Raw genomic sequence first — 27,960 nt, 5'->3', positions numbered from 1 at the left:
CGCATCTTCTCTTGGTCACACATTGTTCATTGATGTTGCAACTTGGAAACACGTGACCCTATAATAAACCAATAAAATTACAGTAGCTTGTTTTTGACTACTTTCATGAGTTTGCCGACATTTTACGTTCTACTTCAGACTATTTATGGAATTTTAGCCACTTTTCTTATTAAAATAGCAAGCAGTTCCTTTTCTGGAATGAATATAAGAAAAAAGGCGATTATTTTGATAGAGTTGACAAGAATACATGAAAAGATAAAATCTTTGATAAACCGAAGAATTAAAATCCCACAGGTATTCATGAGCCTGAATAAGCTCGATCAATCTCGATTCTGTAAAAGTATTAATCCTCTAACTATCCGCCATGATAATGAACTATTTTCAATGTTGTCACTGTATGACGTGACACAAAGGTGTTTATTGATTGGATGTGCATTTGCAATCATCGCAAACAGAACAAACTTTTTGTTTCTAGTTGTGGTTGCAGTCGCGCCAGTTTTCGAAGGGGATTTACTAGTTAATGGGAACAGCCGTTGCAGTCGCCTGCGCGGCTGGAAATCACATGGTGTGACCATGGCTATAGAGGAAGATGATGGGTACTTAAAGTCATACTCAGTCAGCACCATGAGTGATCTGTATGATTATATCTAATTTAATGGATCTGGGAGTAAAGATTAAATGGAAGTCCAGGTAGTGTAACTGACAAAGCATCTGCACAATAAACAGTATTTGTGAGTTTGAATCCCAGTCAGGACCAATTCTTTTCTTCCAGAAATTTTAAATTAAAATAAATTTATTATAATTATTAAAATTATCACATGATGGTGGCTTAACCACTACCTCTATGCAAATTAACTTCTATGTAATTATTATCATAGTCTAATAATTTGGCAGATCATCTGGATCTAAAATATTAAAATTAAGAAATTTATTTTTGTACTTTATGATTTTAATATAAATTTTAATGTAAATGTAATTCGTTTAACTGAAAAATATGTGAAAAATAGTTTTTCACATATTTTTCAGTTAAACTAATTACATTTACATTAAAATTTATATTAAAAAATTTATATGTGAAAAATAGTTTTTCACATATTTTTCATTAAATTTATTAGAATTTTTAAAAGTTAACAGAATACTTTAACTCTTTTCATCTAGCAACATTGATTATGTGTTTAATGAACTCAAAAAGATCAGAGCATTTTAAACAATAACATATTCCAAAATATGTTATTGTTTAAAATGCTCTGATCTTTCAGAGTATTCTTTCAAAGTTTGTAAATTACATCTGTATTAATTTTTCCTTAATATTTAATGAATAATTTTGTTTTTATAAAACCTACATTCAGGATTTATTAATGAAACTTTCAGCTATTTTTTTTAGCACAGTTTTGTTTATTACAACTTGTCTGATAATAAAATGAAAAACTGATTTTTATTATTAATAGATTCAAAGAATCCATGAATAGTAAAATACTAACTAAGCCTTCTTTCATATAAAAAAAATTTAAAAATTTTAATATAAATCATTTTCAGTATCATTAATTAATTAAAATGCCATCTTTGTACAATTTTACAGATTTATACAGTGCAATTGAAAAATTGCACAACCCAATATGTACAGTAGAATATAATAGTACAGAAATCACATGCTTACACAGAATGTTACTATGTTAAAATTTGCAATGTTTTCTGGACAATGTTCAATGTTAAAGATGATGGTTACAACATACTGTATGTTCAAAGTGGTTATCTTCTTCCCAGATACATGTTCATACTCTTTTCCACAACTTCACATGCACTTTCATATGATAAATCATATTGTGATGAAAGTTTTTTCATACACTTTTTGACAGAGATTGCAGCATTAATTCCAAAACCTCACCAATTTTTTTCCCAGTCAATATCAATGGATGTCCACTACATTTTCTATCCATAATACTCCCAGTTTCATGAAAATGAGCAATCAATCGTACAATTATAGATTTATTGAAAGGTTCCACATTTAGATATTTCTGTGAAAATTCTTCAATTACTCTTGCATAAGAGCAGGTAGTGAAATACTGTTCAACAATGAATATACACTGTATCTAGGAAAAAACATACCACTTGCAATATCAACAATTATCTACTATGGCCCATTCAGACTGTATTGATAGTCTGAATGGGCTAAATTGCTTCTTAATGTCAACACATAACAAGAGTCATAAACCACAAGTGTTGCTACATATCTGGTGGCTATCTTGTGTACAATATATACATTTGAAGATCAGGTTGTGTGATGTTTTGATTCCACTGCACAATTCCTTGAGATAAAATATTTTTATTTTTAATAAAAGAAAGCTAAACATATCAGTTTATTTATTCTTACACAATTACAAATTACAAAGTTTTAGCTTTCATTAGCAAAAGTATTCATAAATAATAATAATTTAAAACTAAATTAAAATTGTTCTCATTATAAAACAACAATTCTCAATCAAAACTTATTTGCTATTTTAAAATGTTTTGAAAAATATGAATAAATATCAACAAAACTGAAAGTAAATTAATTTTGTAGTAAATTTATATAAATAAAAATGTAATGTTCATTGTACAGTACCTAATAGCTAATCTCCAAAAGTTCTTCACCAATTGCTTTGAAATTTTCACACAGCATTCCATTCGAATACGGGAGTATTTTTATATGATATATATGTTGAAATTCCCTCCCCCACGATTTAATAATAAAAATAGTTATTTTTTAATGAAATCTCCTAACAGATGGCGCCACACACAATTTTAACTTCGTACTAGCACGTCTTAGTTTTTCTTAAACAAATATTTTTCGCCTGGAAAATTATGAAATATTTACCTATAAAACTTTAAAAATTAATTAAATCATATTTACAATTCCATATATTTTTATTTTTTTGTGGACTATTGCCATATATTTCGAGACATTTCTGAGAATGAAACTTCAGTTCGAGACATTAAACATACAGGATTTTGACACAACATTGCATTTGAATTTGCATGTGTTTTTATATAATTTAGATGTTTAAATTCCCCCCGTGGGGGAGAGGGACAGGATTAAGGCTTACCATGAAGAACTTGGCTTCTATTATACTATTTTAGATGTGGTTTTTTGCATTTTTGATTGTGTTTTAATTGGGTATATCAAGAGAATGTACACTAAGAAGGGATTTTTCGAAATTCCCTCCTGCAGGGGAAGTATTATACATTTATAATAGATACAGTTTGAGACACAGCAATGCGTGACCAGGTCTGCTAGTAAGAATATATGTATTATGACAAAACTGTTTATTGCCCAAACCAGGACAATTTTTAACAGTGAATGAAAATGGATTTAAAAGTGGCTAAACTTAGATTATTTTTAAAAATTATTTTTATAATGAGCTATAAATTGGTTATATTTAAAATTTTATTCTATTTTTGAGTTAAAACAGGAGACATTGAGGATTATCCTGGACAACAGGAATGTATGGTTACCCATACATATATTTGTAAAAACAAAAATGAAGCAAACAAAATAAACAAACACTTTTTAAAACTTAAAAATATTTCTGGGATTCTGAAAAGTTACAAATTTTAAATAATTTGATTAATCATCCTAATAGTTTCTAATATTTAATTTCCTATATCATGTAATTACATCAATTTGTCTAATGAGTTATTTTAACTTGAGCATTTTGGAAACAGTTAAAATCATTATACTTTAAATTTGATAATGATACAACCTGAGAACTATAAATTTCAAATAATTTTATAAACAATGTTTCAAAGTTTTGCACCTGTGTTCAATTATAAATGATCATAACAAAGTTTTTATAAATACAGCTGTCCCTTGATAGTCCGACATTTTATAATCCGACATGCTCAGTAGTCCAACGCACCTCCCGTCAAGGTACCCGTCCCTGTTACGTGTCTGCTTGCACAGAAGCATGTCACGAAGTGAATCTACCGACTCAATTCTTACACGAGGACACACATTTTGTGTGTCATCGTGTAAGAATTGGATATTCTGTTTGAACAGTTGGATAGGGAATATTGTAGGCTACTGCTAGCAAAACAATGCCAAATATGTAATCACTTTCGGTAATCCAGATACTTTTGGTAATTTGACACCCTTTGGTCCCATACCTGTCAGATTATCATGGGACAGCTGTACTGATATAAAAGCAATTATTTTTTAATTTAATTTAATTTAAATGTATAATGATAAAATAGTACTAAACTATTANCCTAACAAAAGAAAAAAAAAAAACATGTCATGTTACAATGCAAATTTCCTCACTAGGCCTAATTTACATAATCTAATGCTAACATGATTTTGCAAAGGATGAATTTGTTGACATACTATTTTATTACAATGATAATCAGCAAAGTATATGAGCTGCTTCACAGCTGTTGAGGACTTCTTTGTGGTCTAGAGATAAAGCAGACCTCTTTAACCATTCTTTTTTTTATTTTTTAAACAAATGAAATGTCAAAACGTTTCTATAATAATCAGTCTTAAAGATTTTCTGTTAATAAAGTTAACATTAATTTTATATGGGTAAGAACCTAATATATATAAAGTAATAATTATTTATTTTTATTATTCTTATCTGAACTATAAATTATTACTTTATCTTCTATATAACTATAAAGGAAAGTCATATCTTACAAGGGGAACCTGGGCAGTTGTCATCATCAATTTTGATGAAATTTTGTGGATGTGCAGTGTTTACTTATACTTAAACACTACTAAAGCTGTAGGACCCATTATTCAGGCATTCTGAGAAAAATCACAATTAAAGTTTTTCTAGAACTATTCATACCTGTACAGAAGCACCATTCATGTGTTCATGGTGTGGTGTGTTAGTTAAGGCATTGGTTGAAGAGCATTAATATGTGGGTTTGAATCCCATATGAGATAAATTTTTTTTTTACATTTATAATTTAATTTTATTATTATCAATATTTAACTTACATAGGGCCCACCACTCAAGGACAAAAATATAGTCTAGACCACAACAAGCCAGTAAATGTATTAGCCAGTTATGCAATAGAGGCTGGAGTGGTTGCAAATCTGCAAGAAGCTAAATTATTAAAACAAGTCTACAATGAGCAGCACCTTAGAATTTTAGAAATGCTGGAGAGTATAAAGCCACTTTAAAAGGAAATTGTACAAATCATAAGGATTGTGAATCCTTGTCTGTCACTTGGCTATCATTTTACAATAAACTCAGAAGACAACTTAACAAGGTGGCCACAACTTGTAATAATTTATGGAAAATATTATAACTAATGTTTTTACAATCTGAACAATTCTCAGAGTTAGAGAATACAAAACTAGATAAAAGTCTGCATGTCCTATCATTTAAATTTAATAGTTATAAGAACAATGAGTGCAGAATTATAGCATTCTAATTTTAAACTTTAAACTAAAAACAAACCTAGGCAGGCTTGTGAAGAGAACTGAAAACATTTGTTGGGAGAGTAAAACAGTGCTGGAATAGTGAATTAAGGTATTGTTATTACTATATAGGAAAAAAAAATTTTATTTAAAAAATAATTTAAAATGTCTAAAAACTCTATGCTTTGATTTGATTCTAAATTAATATATATATAAAAATTAAAAAGTCTGAGTTAAAATGAATATTTTAATAACTAAAAAACTAATATTAACTTAAATGCTATAACCTTAGGTATAAACAACTTTAAACTTTTAAAGACTTCACTATATTTTTTAAATACCTTTTAAAAATTTGATTTAATATTTATCTATCTTTCTCAAGTTATTATTGTAACATGGTTTTCTTAATAATATTTAAATCAGATATAATAAATAACTGATTTATTTAGGATTCTGAAAAATGATAGGAGTTTATTTAAAATTTTACAAAATTGTCAATAAACTTATATTGACATAAGACTACTTACCATAAATTTAAGTCGTCTTTTATTACTAATTTCTGGTAAAACATTTTTCTTTGGATACAATGTATGAGAAGTCTTGTAAAAGAGAAGGATGGAGAAAGTTTCAAAATTTGATTTATATGTAGGTATAATGAATAATATAAGCATGAATTCAAATTTGATAATCATCATGCATTCAGACCATAGTGCATAATTTTATAAAATCAAAATACACACATGTTATAAAACATATTTTAAATGAATAAAGCATGCAAACTGTTTCATGCAATATTACATGTTAACAACTTAAATTTAAATCAACACACCTTAATATCTTGAACTGCTCTTAGAGGAGCAGCAGGAATGTTTCTGGATAAGGAATGCATCTGATTACTCATTCACTACAAATTAAAATATTTTAATATGAACTTTATTACTCAANATTTTTAAAAATAATTTTACTCATTGATGATTTTTCATGTTGTACATGTAAGATGGGTCCCAATGTTCCTTATTAATTTATTATTATTAGCATTAAAAGTTTGTTAATCACCAAAACTTTCAGTATATGATATAATATAAAATAAAAGAAATAAAACAAAGAACAAAATTATATACTTTTATAGACAAATTTTCTCCTTTTAATAGCTTTTAGAAATATCTTTTAAATTTCCAAGAAGTTATGGTTAGTATTCACAGTTCTTAAAGGACTTCAAATTTGCTATTGGTAAAAGTTATTGAAAGAAGAAAAATTTTTTATTAAGGTATGTAATTTTGCTCTTTATTCTTGTCTATTTTATTTTTGTCTTAAATTTGATGTCTGTATATTTAACTCTATTTTTGTATTTGTACATTTACTGATATATTTATTTTAACCAGAAAAATCCTGAATGATATAATATAATTTTAGAATACCCAAATATTAACGGTTATATGCTCTTGAATCTATCTTTTAATATAAAAAAGTTCTTCATTCAGTTAAGATTAAATAAGGAGATAATAATAATCAATAATTCCATTTATGAATTATCTAACCATTGTTGCTGTAGATGTAGGGATACATGTTCCAAAATCCACATGTTTTGTCTATGTAAAGAGGCTTAGGAATTGAAATAGATACAACCTCCGTGCATTAGACAAAGTCACCAACAAAAAAAACTATGTATTTTTTTTTTCATACAGCAAAAACTACAATTATATATAATTTATACAACTATTTTCAAAAATTCATTGTATCTGTATATTATTATTATTATTATTAATCAAACTTTATTTGCATATATGGAAATTATCCCTGTTGCAGGGTATCCATGTAATATTATAGGTAAACTAGCTGTTACCCGCGACTTCGCCCGCAGGTGTTTTGCAAGCAAACCCTATTTATATTCAGTATTTCAACAACCATAGTAATTGTTATATAACACCTACCGCTGAGAATGATGAGAATTGCTGAGAATCAAATTTGATCAATTTTCTGGAACATTTACAATCATTCTATAATCGAACCAATATGCAATAACAAATTCAAATTTAAAACGGTTCGAACATTTGGTTAAAAAATCAAAATACAAAAATATTTATAACAATGTCTGAAATGTTATCAATTTAATATACCTAAGTACTCAATGAAGACTAAACTTAGTTGAAAACAAAAAATCGCATCTAAAATAGTACAGTAGAAGTTGTTCTTCCAGTTAAGCATTAATGCTCTCCCTCTCCACTCCGCAAAGGAATTTCAAAAAATCTATTAGTGTGATTCTCATGGCATACCCTACTACTACAATGCAGATAAAAAGAAAAAATTGCATCTAAAAATAGTACAGTAGAAGCTGTTTTTCTGGTTAAGCCTTAATGCTCTCCCTCTCTACTCTGCGGGGGAATTTCGAAAAATCCTTCTTAGTGTGCATTTTCGTGACGTACCCTGTGTACCAAATTTCACCTTTTTAGGTTCAGCAGTTTGCTCTGGGCGATGATGAATCAGTGACTCAGTCAGGACAAGTAATTTTATATATTTACATTTAGATAACTGTGTTAATAATATCAAAAATATATATAAATGTTAATGATGTTATATATGAAATAATTTGTGTTAGAAATAATGTGATAATATATGATAAAACCAAATGTTTTTACTAATTTATACACCCTATTGTAACAGTAATAACCTAATACAAATAATGATGATTGCTTGATTGATATATTCATTTTAAGTTTCTTAAATGTTCCATGTCAATCTTTTGGTATTATATTATCATAGTCAAAGATAAGCATTAGTTTTAAACATTAGTATTTTACTTATTTTTTGTGCATATTTTTTAAATAAATTATTTTTGAATTGTATACAATACAAATGTTTTAAATTGATTAGTAAAAATTATTTTAGATAGCTCAGTATACAAGTATGAAAATAATTTCCTAATAGTTCAATATTTTGTTTCCATTCAAATAATACATTTTAATTTTTTAATTTTATAGAATTTTAATTAATACTTAAACAGACATAAATTTTTAAAGTCCATATGATCATTGATAAATAATTTAAACATCAATTTAGATAAATGAGTGCAAAGTATTAAATTATATATTTGTATATATATATATTTGAAGATGATTAAAATTGCTTAAACTTTCATTTAAATAAATAAAATTTGCAAATAGAATCTTTAATGAAAATTATAAATTTTGAATACTTGAAATAATCTCAGTCAAAATAAAATCTAAAAAGCTTTAACTTAAATTATTTATGCATGTATTTATAAACAAATTTTGTTTAGCAACAATTAAATTTAAACACATCTAAATATTTTATATCAATTATAAGCTTGAAACTTTTCTGTTTCCAGGCGATATCCATCACTTGCCTTCAGAGTTGAGTCTGAAAACAGAAAGTAGACCCTATAGGTATTAGTTAAAAAACTTAATGATGATTATTTAAATGAAATTTAGTGTTATACAAAAATGAATTTTGACCAAAGAAATTGAAACTAATTACAGAGAATTTTAGTTAATAAAACTTTTATATTTAAATAAATATTCTTATTCTAAAAACATAATATCTAATATTGACTTAAGTCAAATTTCAATAGATAAAAAGAAAAGATCTCATTTAAAATATTTCACTTTAAATTATTAATTTTATTTTTAAAAAATTTTACAGGTCAATTAAATAAGGATTCATGAATAAACTGTGTGTCATGTTTTCGTTAAAGTTTAAACTTTTCTCCTCCTCTTGGTGGTCAAATTATGCAATCGAAACAAAATACAATCAGTGAAATAAAATTTAGTAACACAATCTATACTTGAAATATGTTTTTAATTGCCATGAATTACAGATTTTTCTATATTGGCTTCAATGTCTCTTTGATCTGAACTACAGATGTTCTGTTTTTACTTATAATATTTTCTCCAAATCTTATAGAAGGTTCAATCTTCCTGTTCCTACTCGCCTTTCAATTTATAAATATTTTAATGACCCTGTGATCATAGAATTAATGATGTTTCATTCACAGTTTTTTTAAAACATTATGCATTTCTTAACATGCTATGTGCAGAACAAACGGAATAAAAAGTATTGCAAATAATATTTTCTCTTAACACAGATCACAAAGTAATGTTGCAAGAAAATCAATTAATTTAATTGACTAACTGTAAAAATAAATTATTAAATACAGTATATATATACATAAATACACTATTCTTTTTTGCCTAAGGATGATGACTGTAATCTGTCGAAAGTACTAGCAAGCACGTCTTAACTGTGATTGTAATGCCACAACACTGTTGTGTGAATTATTTTATTTGACTGTTGGAATAAAGTGTCTTTTTACAATTATTCAATCAAAGCTTTATTGTACTAAGAAAAAAAATCCTTGTTACAGGGGGGTTATTTTATACATGAAAAAAATCATAGTAGTTTGTTTTACATCTTATGTTNTTAAATAAAACTAAAATTTCAAGTTATGTTGAATTTTATATCTAAAACATTTCATAAAAATGTAAATACTTCTTTTCTGAATTTCTTTTTCCATTTTTCATTTAATAACAAACTGAAATGGGTTAGAACTAATTACTTATTGAACTTCTTTAGGGTAGATAAATTTCAGTATTTAAATATTATACACAATAATTCATAAAGGTAGAAACATCCTTTAACTTTTAAAATGTGAAAGTAATGTTTATAAAAGTGACACTTGTCATTAATAAATTGTTTATGACATAGCTATTGGTGACATTTTTATTGATATTGAAACTTGTTTTGAAGGGCATTCAAACATTTGCTATGGCATCAAATTTTCCAATTGTAAAGTTGTAGGAAATGTCGAAATTACTCCAATTCAATTCCAAGAACACATTATAAAACAGTATATCACCTTTATATTTATAAGCAGTACAAAGTATCTTACTTCTGCAACCTAAACAAGAATGCTATTCAGAGAAGTATTTTTAATCCTAACAAAAGAAAAAAAAAAAACATGTCATGTTACAATGCAAATTTCCTCACTAGGCCTAATTTACATAATCTAATGCTAACATGATTTTGCAAAGGATGAATTTGTTGACATACTATTTTATTACAATGATAATCAGCAAAGTATATGAGCTGCTTCACAGCTGTTGAGGACTTCTTTGTGGTCTAGAGATAAAGCAGACCTCTTTAACCATTCTTTTTTTTATTTTTTAAACAAATGAAATGTCAAAACGTTTCTATAATAATCAGTCTTAAAGATTTTCTGTTAATAAAGTTAACATTAATTTTATATGGGTAAGAACCACTATGATAAATATATACTGTATGTACTATTAATGTATCTCAATTTTCATTCACACAAGTACTTTCAACATTGAATAAATGTCGTCTTCAGTTCATAAGTGTTCATCAATTTTATGAACCACTAAGTTATTTCTTAGCCCAGGGAAAAATTCTCAGGTCTCCCTCCCTCTCAACAATCTGGCTTTGCAAGTCTAAGCAGAGAGGTATCCAGATCAGCACCATCCATCACTTGCTACATTACTGAAAATAAAATGTTTTGTAGAAATTGGTAATGTTGCATAAAAAAACATATCAAACAGACCAGCTTCAAAGATAGATGAAGATAACACTCATGATATTAGTAGTGGCTAATGCAAACCCTCAAACCAGCATAAGAGCCATTTCACAATCTCTTTCATCTCTTTCACAAATTTCAAAAATTTCCCAACCACTTATAGTTCAGAATCTGAAAAGAAAAAAAACTCTACACATTTCATTTTCATTGCCATCAAGCAATACAACTAATTGGTTATGATAAATAAACCGATTTTTGAAATTGGGTTTTAATTCAAGCTGATGACAATCCAAACTTTACATCATCTGTATTATGAACTGATGAGGACCAATTTTCCAGAGATGGAGTGGTCAACATCCAAAACTTACATTATAAATGAATGATAATCCATTCTAAGAAAAAGCATCTATCAAGTTCAAATAGTGTAATTAATGTGTGATGTTATAAAGAGAAACAAAATTTTATGCCGAGAAATAAATATAATTGTAAAAAACAAATGTTTTCAGCCCAATTAATAGGCCATCTTCAGGTCGAAAACAAAAATGGAACGTAAATGTTCCATGAACAGAACATAAAAATTTTAAATCAAAAATTTTTTACAAAAGAAATAATGGAAGAATATATAAAAATTAAAATAAAACAAATAATAAAACAAAAAGTAACATAAATCTTCAATGTACTAACTCTGGTCAAGTTTCTAGTAAATTTCTTAACCAAGTACTTCCATGCCAAAGGCAGGCTCTCAGCATCCCTCGCATTTAAACAGCCTTCGCCTATCCTACTTCTGTATATTTCAATCTTCTCCTCCGTCATTGCTAAAGTTGGGGAAGACAGAGGTTTGATGATTGTTGCCTCGTCCCATTTTACCTCAGAGCCTTGAGCTTGCGCCATTTGGGATAAAATCGTTGAATTAGACGCTTTTCTTATGGCATATCTATGTTCTTTGAGCCTTACTTCCAAGTTAACTGGGCTGAAAACGTTTGTTTCTTACAATTATATTTATTTCTCGGCAAAAAAAGGTGTTTTATTTCTCTTTAATTAATTGCTGAGCGCTTTTGATATTGTGATGTTATATTTTCCAGCACAGACTAATTGGCACATTTTTTTTTGAAATGAAGGTTCATTGAGTGGTTTTTGATATTTGCATACAATTTTGAAATAAATAGTTTCTGAGTTAACAGAAAGTTTACTGTTGGCTCAGTATCTGTAGATATCATTCCAGCATGGCAGAGTCCCATCCATCACCATAATGAGATTAGAAATTGGTTGCATTGTACATTTCTGAATCACTGGATTGGTCAAGGAAGATCTGTGGAGTGGCCAGACATAACTCCATTGGACTTTTTCTTTTGGATTGGGTCTATTCACCTCCTATAACTACCATTGCAAATGTGCAGGATATAACTGTATCAGCATGTACAGAAGTTATCACAGATACCATTCAAAATGTTTACTATTCAATCACCTGCTATGCTCAGTTGTGTATTGGTGTTTAAGAACAGCATTTCAAGCATATGATTAATTAAATTTGCATGAAATGGTTTTTCTTTTGTTATGTTAAAGAAACTTCTCTGCATAGCATTCTTCCTTAGGTTGCAGAAGTAAGATACTTTGCACTACTCATAAATATAAAGTTGACTTATTGTTTCATAATATGTTCTTAGAAAAATTTAAGCAATAAAATTGATTTGAAGCAAGAATTGGAGTAATTTCATCATTCCCTAAACTTTACAATTGGAAAATTTGATGCCATAGCAAATAAGAATACTGTATTTAAATGCCCTTCAAAACAAGTTTCAATATCAATAAAAATGTCACCAATAGATTTGTCATAAGCAACTTACTAATGACAAATGTCATTTTTAAAAACGTAACTTTCAAATTTTCAAAGTTATAGTGTGTTTCTGCATTGTTGAATCTTCCTGTATAGTTTAGTATGTAAAAAATTAAATGCTAATACATTATAATATAATAATTTTGATAATCAATAAAATAAAATTTTTGACTAAAAATTCTAGAAAAACCAATTTAAAAATTATTTCTTAAAAATAGTTAAAATGTTTAAAAAGCAGATTACAATCTATTATAATATTTAATTTAGAATTGAACATTAATAGCCATGTGTTTATATTAAGTTAGATTCCCAAAAATTATAATTAAAAGTGGAACATTATTATTCATGGTCCTAACATTGAACTTAAGTATATGCACAATTTCTAGAGTAATATTGTGAAATATTTTCAATGCAACTTCAAACTTCATAAGTATAAATTAAAATTTGTTTGTTTATATTATCATTTATTTAATCATACTTTAATGAATAAAATATAAATTTAAGTAAAAAATTAATAGTTACAAGAAAGTTTAAAAAAATCATATAATAATAAAATAAATTATATATTGTCTTTGACTTTTATTATATTTTTGATAATGTCAATATAAACTTTTGTCTTCAGAGAACAACCAGAAATCTAAGAATGTTAATGCATCAAAATACAGTACAGCATTTATTTTTTTCCTAGTACAAGACTATCTATAGTATTTGAAAACTTAACCAGCTTTTTTAATTGTATCAAAATTAAATCTTAATTCTGGTATTAGCAACTAAGTCAACTATTAAAATTTGTGTAACTAACTACCATAAAAATTTAGAAAACTGAAAATCAAACTATCAAATACAAAGTAAAATTATAAATAAGTGGACTGTTATCAAAATATATAAAATAGTAATTAAAAACCTACAAATTTACTGTAAACAATCTAAAAATATTTTATTTGGAGAAACTACATAAGTACAGTAAGACTCTGCTTATCACTGATTCGATATAATGCGGTCTGCTTGAAGACTAAACAAAAAGCTCAAAATTTATGCTGATTCAAATTATTGCAACATTTCATTGATTCATATATAATACAATTATTTACAAACATGAACTAATCAGCAAAAGGTGGCAATTTGTCTTAGCACTGTACTTTCCTTAAATCTATGTTTGTTTTGTACAATTTTGGAAAAAATATATCATCATGGATGCCCTAGGCCAGGGATGGTAAACCTTTTTCTGTTCGTGTGCCATATTGTAAGCATACTTAGCTTTAAAGATGTTTATGCGTGCCAAAGTTTCAGACTTCGAATAACGATATTTAAAGAAATTAAACAAATACGCTTTAATCAGAATAAATGTAAAAACGCTGATTGAAAAAAGGATGATCAGGTGATAAACCGAAAAGATGATTGAAAAAGACAGAAATTGTATGATACATTACGTGCCAGATGATTTCTCCTTACGTGCCACTTTGGGCACGCGTGCCACAGGTTCGCCACTCCTGCACTAGGCAATATTGACTTTGCTTGGCAAGAATTAATTGATAAATGCATGAGCGGAGTGTGGAAGAAGTTAAGGCTGGAGGTATCCAAGAATTCTCAACAAGAAAAGACTATTGCTGTATCATTAAGTTGACCAAATTTTTAACCTAATTGATATAGCAGGACTAGATGTAGATGAGCAGGATATTGAGGAGTTACTGCAGGTTTCTGGTGAGAGCCTTACCAATGATGACTTTCAAGAACTGGCAGAACAAAGAATTCATGTAGAACTGGAAAACAGAGATTCTGAAAATAAAGAACCCAAAGAATTTCTCTACAGATTTCCTTATTAAAAATTTGGTAACGATAACCGAAATCGTTGATCAAACTATAGCAAATGATCCAGATTTTGAAAGGAGTGCAAAAGCAAGATGAGGCTTTTTGGATGTGATCTCCTTCTACTGACATTTACTTAAGGAAAGAAAAAAAATGCGACAAATAAAACTATATGATTTTATCGCAAAAAACAAGAATTTCAGAAAAGCCATTCATCACAAAAAATGAACTTTACATTTCTGTGTGCATGTGTTTGTGTTATTTAACATATTATGAAAATTAATATAAAAAGAACTTAAAATTAAAGTGTAAAGGTTCCTCTTCACCAGGTACTGGTACAATATATATAAAAATAGATTAACAATAAACCTTTGAGTAACCATTAAAATATTTATTTGAAAAAACAAACGTTTTCGACCGTATTCTTTGACCTTCTTCAGGTTAAATGTTCCAAGATTCTAAAAGCCGTTGTGCTTAAAGATTTAAAAGTTTTGGAACATACTCAACTCATTATGCACATGCGTATCAAGCATTGCATAAACAAAAATATATTTACTATTTTACATACACATGAAATGGTGGAAAACACATTAAATAGAGTTGTGGGAGCCTTCTCCTTCAAAAACAAACTTCCAAGCTGTAGAAATATTAATCGCATCCTTATAGTTTATGCAATGCTTGATACGCATGCGCATAATGAATTGAGTATGTTCCAAAACATTTAAATCTTTAAACACAATGGCTTTTAGAACCTTGGAACGTTTAACCTGAAGAAGGCCGAAGAATACGGTCGAAAACATTTGCTTTTCAAATAAATATTTTACTGGTTACTCAAAGGTTTATTGTGAATCTATTTTATAAAATTGAAGTAAAATCTGTTTATTTTTGGTGTGTATTCCCTTTCTCCTATTTACTCTACATTAAAATGACCTTGTTTAACACTTTGTTATCTAGGAACACATCACCTGTGTTAAGCAGGGTCTGTATAATAAAAAAAAAAAAGTATATAAAATTTTAACATTTGAGCTAACATTCATCTTTACAAACCAAATCAATTTTGAAGAAATGAATACCATTATATGGTAACATAACAAACAAAGGATTGCCATGGAAATATTCTTTTCACAGAAACTCAAAGAAAATATTAGCATAGGTATCATATAGGGTTTCTCAAATGGGATCTGGGTTGTTTTTTTAACCCAGAAAATTCTTCTCATCCCGGGAAATCCCACAAATTTCTTAAAAGTTCACTTTTTTCTTATTTTGTGTTAAGGTTGAGGAAATTTTGCAAATAGAAAGTATAATTAATTTAACTCATAAATGGTCAGAATACATTTGTATTTATTAATTTTAAACCAACTTATTAGTTTTTTAATTTTTGCTCATTATGGCATGTCACAAATGGTCAATAATCAATATGTAGCTTATTTGCGGCAGGACTCTGAAAATTCTTTACTTGTCAGAACCTGTAATATCTGGAATAATTGTGTTTATGCTGTCTTAATTTTTAACCATGACCAGTAGCTTCAATAACTGTGTAACACCAGGTTGTGCAAATTCAGCAAGGATACAAACAAATATGAAGTCTGCAAGTATGAGGTTTTTCTTCATAAACATGATTATTAAAGACAAACGAACTGCCGAATTATTGGGCTATAAGCTTGAGGTTTCTATTAAAGCAGCCGAGGTAGACACATCAAGAATACTAGAGCAAAAGAAGTACTACAATCTCGAAAATGAACTAGAAATCTTCCAGGCTACAGGTGAAGAAACACATAACATCTGTCTTCTCTTAAATGCATTAAACACGATTCCACTCGCATCAATTGAATTGGAAAGGGCATTCTTGGTAGCAGGACTTTTCATTACTAAAATAAGAAATCAGATTGAGTGATCGCAGTATCGACCATCTTTGTTTTTAAAATCTTATTATAAAAATTTACAATATTTTGTATTATGTTTTATTTAAAAAACGAAAATTACCTTTTAAGTTAAACGTTTGATCTAAGTTCATTTTTTTTTTTAATTTTTAACTCAATTCAAAGCATTTTTGTTGTTGTTGTTGTTTGCAGTTTCCAGCAAACTTTAATAAATTTTTTCTATTTATGAAAATTTCTACGTAATTCAAAGGTAATTTTTAATATATATCTTACACAGCATTATTAATATGATTTTGGAGGTTGCAGAACATATTAAATTACTTTAAAAAATGAAAAATAACTATATCATTTGATTTCAAGATAATCATATACACTGAACCTATTTTCGGTGTGGTATGATCGACTAACCAGTACAAAAACAAACGTTTTCAAACCCCTTTTGGGTTCATCATCAGGTTCCTACAGTTTTAGCTTGTAAATTCGATTAACGAATGCCTTTCAAATAACTTCGTTCCTGAGTCCAAACAGTTCTTTTAAAAATTATACGTCACGCATGCGTGACGAGTCAGCCTGCTCGGATATAACGAGCGGCTAAAGCGTGCTGTGTATCAACTCTTGCCAGGCCATCGACAAAATCATCTCCTCTTTAAAATTTATGCACGTGTTTTCAATAGAGGATTTAAAGATGTGCATCGCCTCTAACCATTTGAGATGATCATTGGGAGGCACCCCGAGGAGAAGATTGGCTGCAGGAACTTGATGAAGAGCCCAGAAGGGGTTCGAAAACGTTTGTTTTTGTACTGGTTAGTCGATCGTACCACACCGTAAATAGGTTCAGTGTATGTGATTATATAGGTGTGGTGAGTAGTAATTTTTTGATTTCAAGATATTTTGTATATCTTAAAAATAATTAATTCTATTCCAGGAAACAGTTCACTTTTTTCCCAAAATCTCAGAACAAGCAAAAGACTGGGAAATGAGAAACCCAGTATCATATATAAGCAAGGAACACTAGACATTTTTGTATATTGATACCAAAGGTATTTCAAGTACAGCTACCTGAAATCCGCAAAGTCGAATAGTTTTTGCAACTGGCTTCAAAAATTTGTATTTATTTCTTCCTTAAGATTTATTATGCAAAACTGCCTGTTGACATTAAATCTAACACCAATCAATTATTATATGAAATTACTCCATATGATAGAAAATGTATTTTCAATAGTTTTCTTCCAATTTGTTAATATTTTAATAAATTCAATAAATTTGTTAAGGGACAAGTTTAGTAAATTTATAGCTTTGTGATAGATTACATGATTTATTAATGAATAATATAATAAAATATATTATGAAATAAAAATAATAATAAAAATATAGCCTTTTTCTCGCTTTCAAAGCCAATTTTATAATTACAAATGTTACAACAAAAATTATTTTAATGTCTTATTTTATACTTTTAAAATAGGGTTCAGCAACTCTAAAAATATTTTTTTCTAATTATTAACTTGAAAAAGTTTAGCTTTTGTTAAACTGATTTGTTGACGATAGAAAATAATAAATCATTAGAAAGAATGGTTAATTAAAAATACCTAAATGCATTAGTAAAACTTTATTTTAACCATATAATTTTTAAAAATAATTTTACTCATTGATGATTTTTCATGTTGTACATGTAAGATGGGTCCCAATGTTCCTTATTAATTTATTATTATTAGCATTAAAAGTTTGTTAATCACCAAAACTTTCAGTATATGATATAATATAAAATAAAAGAAATAAAACAAAGAACAAAATTATATACTTTTATAGACAAATTTTCTCCTTTTAATAGCTTTTAGAAATATCTTTTAAATTTCCAAGAAGTTATGGTTAGTATTCACAGTTCTTAAAGGACTTCAAATTTGCTATTGGTAAAAGTTATTGAAAGAAGAAAAATTTTTTATTAAGGTATGTAATTTTGCTCTTTATTCTTGTCTATTTTATTTTTGTCTTAAATTTGATGTCTGTATATTTAACTCTATTTTTGTATTTGTACATTTACTGATATATTTATTTTAACCAGAAAAATCCTGAATGATATAATATAATTTTAGAATACCCAAATATTAACGGTTATATGCTCTTGAATCTATCTTTTAATATAAAAAAGTTCTTCATTCAGTTAAGATTAAATAAGGAGATAATAATAATCAATAATTCCATTTATGAATTATCTAACCATTGTTGCTGTAGATGTAGGGATACATGTTCCAAAATCCACATGTTTTGTCTATGTAAAGAGGCTTAGGAATTGAAATAGATACAACCTCCGTGCATTAGACAAAGTCACCAACAAAAAAAACTATGTATTTTTTTTTTCATACAGCAAAAACTACAATTATATATAATTTATACAACTATTTTCAAAAATTCATTGTATCTGTATATTATTATTATTATTATTAATCAAACTTTATTTGCATATATGGAAATTATCCCTGTTGCAGGGTATCCATGTAATATTATAGGTAAACTAGCTGTTACCCGCGACTTCGCCCGCAGGTGTTTTGCAAGCAAACCCTATTTATATTCAGTATTTCAACAACCATAGTAATTGTTATATAACACCTACCGCTGAGAATGATGAGAATTGCTGAGAATCAAATTTGATCAATTTTCTGGAACATTTACAATCATTCTATAATCGAACCAATATGCAATAACAAATTCAAATTTAAAACGGTTCGAACATTTGGTTAAAAAATCAAAATACAAAAATATTTATAACAATGTCTGAAATGTTATCAATTTAATATACCTAAGTACTCAATGAAGACTAAACTTAGTTGAAAACAAAAAATCGCATCTAAAATAGTACAGTAGAAGTTGTTCTTCCAGTTAAGCATTAATGCTCTCCCTCTCCACTCCGCAAAGGAATTTCAAAAAATCTATTAGTGTGATTCTCATGGCATACCCTACTACTACAATGCAGATAAAAAGAAAAAATTGCATCTAAAAATAGTACAGTAGAAGCTGTTTTTCTGGTTAAGCCTTAATGCTCTCCCTCTCTACTCTGCGGGGGAATTTCGAAAAATCCTTCTTAGTGTGCATTTTCGTGACGTACCCTGTGTACCAAATTTCACCTTTTTAGGTTCAGCAGTTTGCTCTGGGCGATGATGAATCAGTGACTCAGTCAGGACAAGTAATTTTATATATTTACATTTAGATAACTGTGTTAATAATATCAAAAATATATATAAATGTTAATGATGTTATATATGAAATAATTTGTGTTAGAAATAATGTGATAATATATGATAAAACCAAATGTTTTTACTAATTTATACACCCTATTGTAACAGTAATAACCTAATACAAATAATGATGATTGCTTGATTGATATATTCATTTTAAGTTTCTTAAATGTTCCATGTCAATCTTTTGGTATTATATTATCATAGTCAAAGATAAGCATTAGTTTTAAACATTAGTATTTTACTTATTTTTTGTGCATATTTTTTAAATAAATTATTTTTGAATTGTATACAATACAAATGTTTTAAATTGATTAGTAAAAATTATTTTAGATAGCTCAGTATACAAGTATGAAAATAATTTCCTAATAGTTCAATATTTTGTTTCCATTCAAATAATACATTTTAATTTTTTAATTTTATAGAATTTTAATTAATACTTAAACAGACATAAATTTTTAAAGTCCATATGATCATTGATAAATAATTTAAACATCAATTTAGATAAATGAGTGCAAAGTATTAAATTATATATTTGTATATATATATATTTGAAGATGATTAAAATTGCTTAAACTTTCATTTAAATAAATAAAATTTGCAAATAGAATCTTTAATGAAAATTATAAATTTTGAATACTTGAAATAATCTCAGTCAAAATAAAATCTAAAAAGCTTTAACTTAAATTATTTATGCATGTATTTATAAACAAATTTTGTTTAGCAACAATTAAATTTAAACACATCTAAATATTTTATATCAATTATAAGCTTGAAACTTTTCTGTTTCCAGGCGATATCCATCACTTGCCTTCAGAGTTGAGTCTGAAAACAGAAAGTAGACCCTATAGGTATTAGTTAAAAAACTTAATGATGATTATTTAAATGAAATTTAGTGTTATACAAAAATGAATTTTGACCAAAGAAATTGAAACTAATTACAGAGAATTTTAGTTAATAAAACTTTTATATTTAAATAAATATTCTTATTCTAAAAACATAATATCTAATATTGACTTAAGTCAAATTTCAATAGATAAAAAGAAAAGATCTCATTTAAAATATTTCACTTTAAATTATTAATTTTATTTTTAAAAAATTTTACAGGTCAATTAAATAAGGATTCATGAATAAACTGTGTGTCATGTTTTCGTTAAAGTTTAAACTTTTCTCCTCCTCTTGGTGGTCAAATTATGCAATCGAAACAAAATACAATCAGTGAAATAAAATTTAGTAACACAATCTATACTTGAAATATGTTTTTAATTGCCATGAATTACAGATTTTTCTATATTGGCTTCAATGTCTCTTTGATCTGAACTACAGATGTTCTGTTTTTACTTATAATATTTTCTCCAAATCTTATAGAAGGTTCAATCTTCCTGTTCCTACTCGCCTTTCAATTTATAAATATTTTAATGACCCTGTGATCATAGAATTAATGATGTTTCATTCACAGTTTTTTTAAAACATTATGCATTTCTTAACATGCTATGTGCAGAACAAACGGAATAAAAAGTATTGCAAATAATATTTTCTCTTAACACAGATCACAAAGTAATGTTGCAAGAAAATCAATTAATTTAATTGACTAACTGTAAAAATAAATTATTAAATACAGTATATATATACATAAATACACTATTCTTTTTTGCCTAAGGATGATGACTGTAATCTGTCGAAAGTACTAGCAAGCACGTCTTAACTGTGATTGTAATGCCACAACACTGTTGTGTGAATTATTTTATTTGACTGTTGGAATAAAGTGTCTTTTTACAATTATTCAATCAAAGCTTTATTGTACTAAGAAAAAAAATCCTTGTTACAGGGGGGTTATTTTATACATGAAAAAAATCATAGTAGTTTGTTTTACATCTTATGTTGTTTTTTTTGTAACAAATAATTTTAACAGAGATAGAAAAAATATAAATAAAAAAGTTGTAGTTGCATAACATTATCTAAATACTAATTCATAACATCATTATTATATATATTAGTAATCTGGATGAAAAAGTTATTTAGTTTATACATATCATTTTTTAATAAATTTCCAATTCCATATAATTTAAATTGTTGTTATGCCAAGTATTTCTGTTATTTGATATTTCTGACAATATTTTTTAATAGCTGTGCAGTCTTTCAACAGATGAAGAATAGAAAAGTTTTCTGATTTACACCAATAGCACTTTTGTTTAGAACAGTTTATATATGTATTATTAACCAACAAAGAATATTTATTTAGACGAAGTTGTAAGAATAATCGTTTAATATTCATATTTATAATAAATCTGGAATCAGAAGGAATTTTTAAAATTTGAGAATACCAGGGGTGATAAACCGATTGCAATATTGAGTTTTGATCCTGGGTTATTGATTGCAATATGGCCGATTCCATCAGCAGTGTATAGGCGTTATTCCAATTTATGTCAGATTTATCTAATAAAACACTTGAGATTCTATATGTTTGAAGTATATTATTGAATTTGTATTGCCAAGTATCTTTGGTGGAATTTAGCACATTATATTGATACATATTTTGATGTAAAAATTTTATATTCTCATCATCTGTATTTATAAGTTGGTAATAGAATCTTATTAGTCTTTTTAAAAACCAAGGAAATAGTTGAATTCTATTTGTTTCTGCTCTAACAGAATAACCTGGTACAGTTCTCTCAAGCTTGAATAATTTACGTAAATAATTAATATGAAATTTTTTGAATTTGTAAAAAAAATCAAGAGCCCATACTGGGCTGGCGTAAAAAATGGAAGGAAGAATTATAGTGTTAAAAACTTTTATGTGAAGTTTTAAGTCAGATATTTTTAATGTTGAGCATAAATATGTAGTATTGTTGATAAGCGAGTTAATTTTTGCAGTAAGTACTTTAAAATGGTGTTGAAAAGCTCCATTCCAGCTAAAGGTAATTTTCAGGTATATTATGTTGCTGATAATTTCTAGAGATTTGCCATCTAGATAAAAGTTTTTTTCTTGATTAGATAATTTAATATTTTTCCTGAAAATAATTATTTTTGTTTTTGAGGCGTTAATTGATAAATGTAACGATGATAAGTATTTATTTACTCTATCGAGTTTATGTTGTAATGTTATGCGAGTTGGTGCTAATAGTATTAAATCATCTGCGTATAGAATATAGTGAAAAAATACGACCATTAATATATATTCCTTCATTATCCTTATGAAATAAGTTGTTTATGTCATTTATGTAGAAGTTAAAAAGGTATGGAGAAAGAGGTTCACCTTGAAGTATTCCACGTTTTGTAATTATTTTTGGAATAAGTAAGTTGCTATTTACAATATGTAGTTTATAAGAAGAAAAAAGATACATAATTGAATTTGAAAAACTGTTACCTGCACCATATTGTTTTAATTTATTAATCAGAGTCAGAACATGAACAGAGTCAAAAGCTTTGGTGATATCAATGAAGACAGCATAAATTTTCCTATGTTTTTTTTTGTAAATATATTTGAATAATTGAGGATAGCAAGAAAATAGCAAATTCTGTACCCCTGGATTTGGTGAAAGCGTACTGAAATTCAGAGTTAAGATTCATTTCTTGGGTCCATCGCTGGAATGATTTACTAAAATAGATGTGAAAACATTTCCTTAATACCGGAAGAAGAGCAATTGGTCTATAATTTTCAGGTTCCAAACGATTCCCTTTTTTGTAGATCATAATTAATTTCACTGTATTTCAAATTTCTGGATATTTAGATGTTTTATAAAAGAAGTTGAATGAGTCAAGCAAAATCTGTTTTCCTGATGAAGGCAGGGATTTGATAAATTTGGAAGTTATTAGGTCAATGCCAGGGGCAGATTTTAATTTTATTCTTCGGATTGAATCCTCAAGTTCATCAAAAGTAAACAGCAAATCAAACAAATCATTATTTGGATTAAAGGATATTAGAGTTAGTGAATTATCTATATTTGGAAATCTGTTAAAGAATTGAATCCAAGTTGATGTTTCTATATTTATTCAATGATCTAATTTTTTCCTCCTTAGCCTCTGTATTGTAGTCCAGAAGAAATCTGAATTTTTGGTAGAAATCAACTGATGATGTAAATTTTTTAAATAGTTGATCTTTTTTGCTTTTAATGAATTAAAATAAATAGTTTTTAATTTTTTATAATTCATAAATGTTTTGTTTGAATAATTTGTCTAAATTGGTGCAAGGCTTTATTCTTCTTTCTTTTCGCTGTGTAGCAGTGGAAGTCATACCAGGGTTTTTTAAATGTAAAAATTTGTTGTTTTAAAGTTTGGATTTTTATAAATTGATTAATTATATTTACCAGTTGTATATATTTTTCGTTTTCATTATATAATTCGTTATTTATTGTAGTTTTGATACAATCACTAATTTGTAAAAAAAGTCTTGATAATTATAATGAATTATTTGATGAAGTATAGATTTTTTCTCATAATCAGTTTTAGTTGAAATCTCAAAAGAGTACAAATCAGAAAATGGTCAGACATATCACAATTCAAAACCTGAATAGATACACACAGATCCGACATGAGTTCTGAGCAAATAGTTAAATCTATTACCGAATATCCATTATAATTTATACATGTAAATTCAGAAGGACAGTCAAATCTTAGCCTTCCATTCATTATATATAACTGTAGTTGATGAGTATATTTGAGCAGTTGCATTCTGAGTTTATTATATTTTTTATCTTTGGATTCTCTGGTATTGCAAATGAATGAATTGGGACCATAATATAATGTATCCATCTGTTGAGCTATTCTAGCATTCATATTGCCTATAATTATAAATAAATGGAGAAATATGTTTCCAATTTTCACATTAATCAAATATTTTATTTATAATTTCTAATTATTCTGGAGGAGTGTATATCAATAGAATTATTATAAGCTTTTTAAATAACAATGTTATAGTTGAATTAGTAACATGTAGTAAAACCATTATGTAGTTTTCAGTTTTTTCATTAAATATAATCTCTCCAATATTTTTTTTAATCAGTAAACATAAACCTCCATATGGTCAGCCTGGACCATCCGGTTTTTGAGCAATTGTCGAGATAATATTAAATTGGTCATTAACTTTGTCTAGATTTGTAATCGGATAGGTAATCAGTTTTAATTTTTTTTGCTAATCCTTGGCAGTTCCAATTAATTATTTGCAATAAATTGTCTTGTTGTTTTTTTTTCCTTATTGATTTTTTCTTTAATATTGATTAGGATGTCTGATTTGGCAGATCTTCTGAAGGAGTATAATCTAAAAAATCTTCAGCGTAAACTAGTTGATGCTGTGTTAAACTATAAGTAATTTTATGCTGATTATTATGAAATAATCATCTCTTAATTTAATTTGAAAACCACACTTTTTTTACATCAATGTAATGTGGTAAAAGCATTTTTCTTCTTAGCCGTGAATCCTTAACTAAGTCTGCAGCCAGATTTTGTTTTAACTTATTAAAATTCATCAATATATTACTGCATAGTTGTTCTGTTTTTAAAGTTATGCATTTAATATTAATTCTAGGATTGGGTATATTATGAATAAATTTTATATCTTCTTTTTCATTAATTGGCATTTTAGTAACAAATGCTAGAAATTCTAAAAGTTCTTTGTGATTCTTATCTATCATAATATTTGTAAAATCGTAAATTATTAACTTATTATTATTAATAACATTAATCATAGCATCAAGTCTAAATTGCATTTCTTCTTTGTAAGTACCCAGTTTAGTCAACTGTAATTCAATTTTTTTCGTATTTTTCATTCACCAATTGTAGTTGTTTTTTAAATTCTATAATTTCGGTGTGAATATTTTTAATTTCATCATGAATAAGCATAAATTGGTTATCTGTCTTTTTGTTGCTAGCAGTAATAAGTTCAACTATCTTTAGCCATAACTCTGCAGTTGAGATGTCAGATGACTCTGGATTAGTTGTCTTGGTTAAACTATTAGATTTAGAATTCTCACCTGATGTATTTGGAGAATCTGTTCTTCTTGTTTCTGTATAGTTGGTTATTAGATTTATTTCGGATCCAGATGATTTTGCATAGTTAGATGGTTGATTTGAATGATTAGTAGGTGGTCTTCCTCTTTTTGTAGGTGTTTTCTGCAGAGGTCCAGGGTTAGATTCCAGACATTAGTAATAGCAGCAGTTTATAATTAATCATTATAGCGAACAAAAATATATTTTAAGGTAATTAACAAGAAAAAATGTCTTTGGTGAGACAGAGAGAAAAAAGTCGCCAACAGACTTGATGACCCAAGTGCCCCCCTCTTTTTACAATTATTATTGTTACTTGTATCATTTTAATTTCCATCATTGTTATTTGATAAAACTGATAATTAATTTTACAGAAACTTAATTGAGCAAAATAATTATTGCATTTTGAAATGTACTTTAGTTAATTTCAAGCTGAGAAAATGCATTTTAAGTAATTGGTTTTCCTGAGTATAAATAAATCAAAACTCAAAAATTATTATTTTGTTAGAATTGACAAAATTCACTCAATAATGATCATCTATATTTTCACAATACTTTAAGTTTAATATATCTATTATATATTGTATATCATAGGTATAATATAATATAATACTATAAATATATTATACCTATCATATAACACAATAACTTAAATATAACATTTTTTGGATGGTATACATTCAAATTTAAAGATTGACAAATTGATTCAGTTAGGATTAGGTTCCAGCACTTAAAAAATTTATATTTTGGATTAAGAACAATATGGCAAAATTATTGAGATAACAGTGTTTACAAATAATGTCATTAAAGAAATTTTATAGTTTACAAAAGTTGCACAGTGTAAAATAAAAATAATTGGGCTGCAATTTGAAAAATTGTAGAACTATAAATTCTCGCTGTCATTCATCTGTTTTTTTCCTTAATCTGGAGAACAGAGTTAGATAGATGAGAGATGAGACCAGATATGGAAAGATAAGGGGCAGGAGGCCCCGATTAACTGTATACAAACTTCTGCTTTGCACTGGAGGTCACTTTCTTTCAATTAAAAAATTTTCCCCTTAAAGGAGTTAGATAGATGACCAGCATGACTCTCTTGCTAACAGAAAAGTATGATGTATAGAGGCAAGACACTACTAATTTGAGTTGGAGAGCATGTATTTTAAATTAAATAAATTTTAAAAAATATGATTAAAAATTGACCCCTGGCATTGTGATGATGTTACAAAGTTAAGTTTTTATGACAATATTATTACTTTTACCAAATAAATGATAAGTTTTATTTTTAACAAGTTGCATCTTGTAATAATATCCAGTATAAATAAACAATATACCACATACTACTATGAACAGTTGACGTGCCAATTGTACATCACTGAAGTAAATAGTAGAGCATAAAGATTCTACTTGTATATTTTATACAGCAGTAATATTGTAATACTTGGCTGTGTACACTAATAATTAATATTTAGCTAAAGGTGGCTCAAAGGTATGCTGTCTTCATAGACTACCATATACCATATTCAAATTCCAGTTCTAATCTACTGTAACCTACTGTATGTTCAGGGATTGACTTATATGACAAGTATAGATCTACATTAGAATTTTGAGTTGAAATTCTTTAGACTAATTTATATGCTAGCATATATANTATATACAATTTATACAACTATTTTCAAAAATTCATTGTATCTGTATATTATTATTATTATTATTAATCAAACTTTATTTGCATATATGGAAATTATCCCTGTTGCAGGGTATCCATGTAATATTATAGGTAAACTAGCTGTTACCCGCGACTTCGCCCGCAGGTGTTTTGCAAGCAAACCCTATTTATATTCAGTATTTCAACAACCATAGTAATTGTTATATAACACCTACCGCTGAGAATGATGAGAATTGCTGAGAATCAAATTTGATCAATTTTCTGGAACATTTACAATCATTCTATAATCGAACCAATATGCAATAACAAATTCAAATTTAAAACGGTTCGAACATTTGGTTAAAAAATCAAAATACAAAAATATTTATAACAATGTCTGAAATGTTATCAATTTAATATACCTAAGTACTCAATGAAGACTAAACTTAGTTGAAAACAAAAAATCGCATCTAAAATAGTACAGTAGAAGTTGTTCTTCCAGTTAAGCATTAATGCTCTCCCTCTCCACTCCGCAAAGGAATTTCAAAAAATCTATTAGTGTGATTCTCATGGCATACCCTACTACTACAATGCAGATAAAAAGAAAAAATTGCATCTAAAAATAGTACAGTAG

At 27.4% G+C, this 27,960-nt stretch overlaps 1 protein-coding gene and 1 long non-coding RNA gene across 6 annotated transcripts in view; both read right to left on the bottom strand.

Annotated features, from left to right (window-relative positions):
- The window catches only part of LOC111626771 (interaptin-like), a 120,840-nt gene that overhangs the window by 50,802 nt on the left and 42,078 nt on the right, over positions 1-27,960 (bottom strand). The gene's annotated exons all lie outside the window — the stretch shown is intronic.
- Positions 5,798-10,666, bottom strand: LOC111626773. The gene is made up of 4 exons (XR_002756927.1): positions 10,275-10,666; positions 6,231-6,305; positions 5,929-6,000; positions 5,798-5,854 (listed from the first exon to the last, which is right to left on the bottom strand). It is a non-coding gene; the product is annotated as an uncharacterized LOC111626773 (long non-coding RNA).

Source organism: Centruroides sculpturatus, unplaced genomic scaffold, assembly GCF_000671375.1.
Source record: "Centruroides sculpturatus isolate CEXI.00-Female unplaced genomic scaffold, Cexi_2.0 scaffold542, whole genome shotgun sequence".
Classification (NCBI taxonomy): Eukaryota; Metazoa; Arthropoda; class Arachnida; order Scorpiones; family Buthidae; genus Centruroides; species Centruroides sculpturatus.
This window is presented reverse-complemented; position numbering and strand designations above follow the sequence as displayed.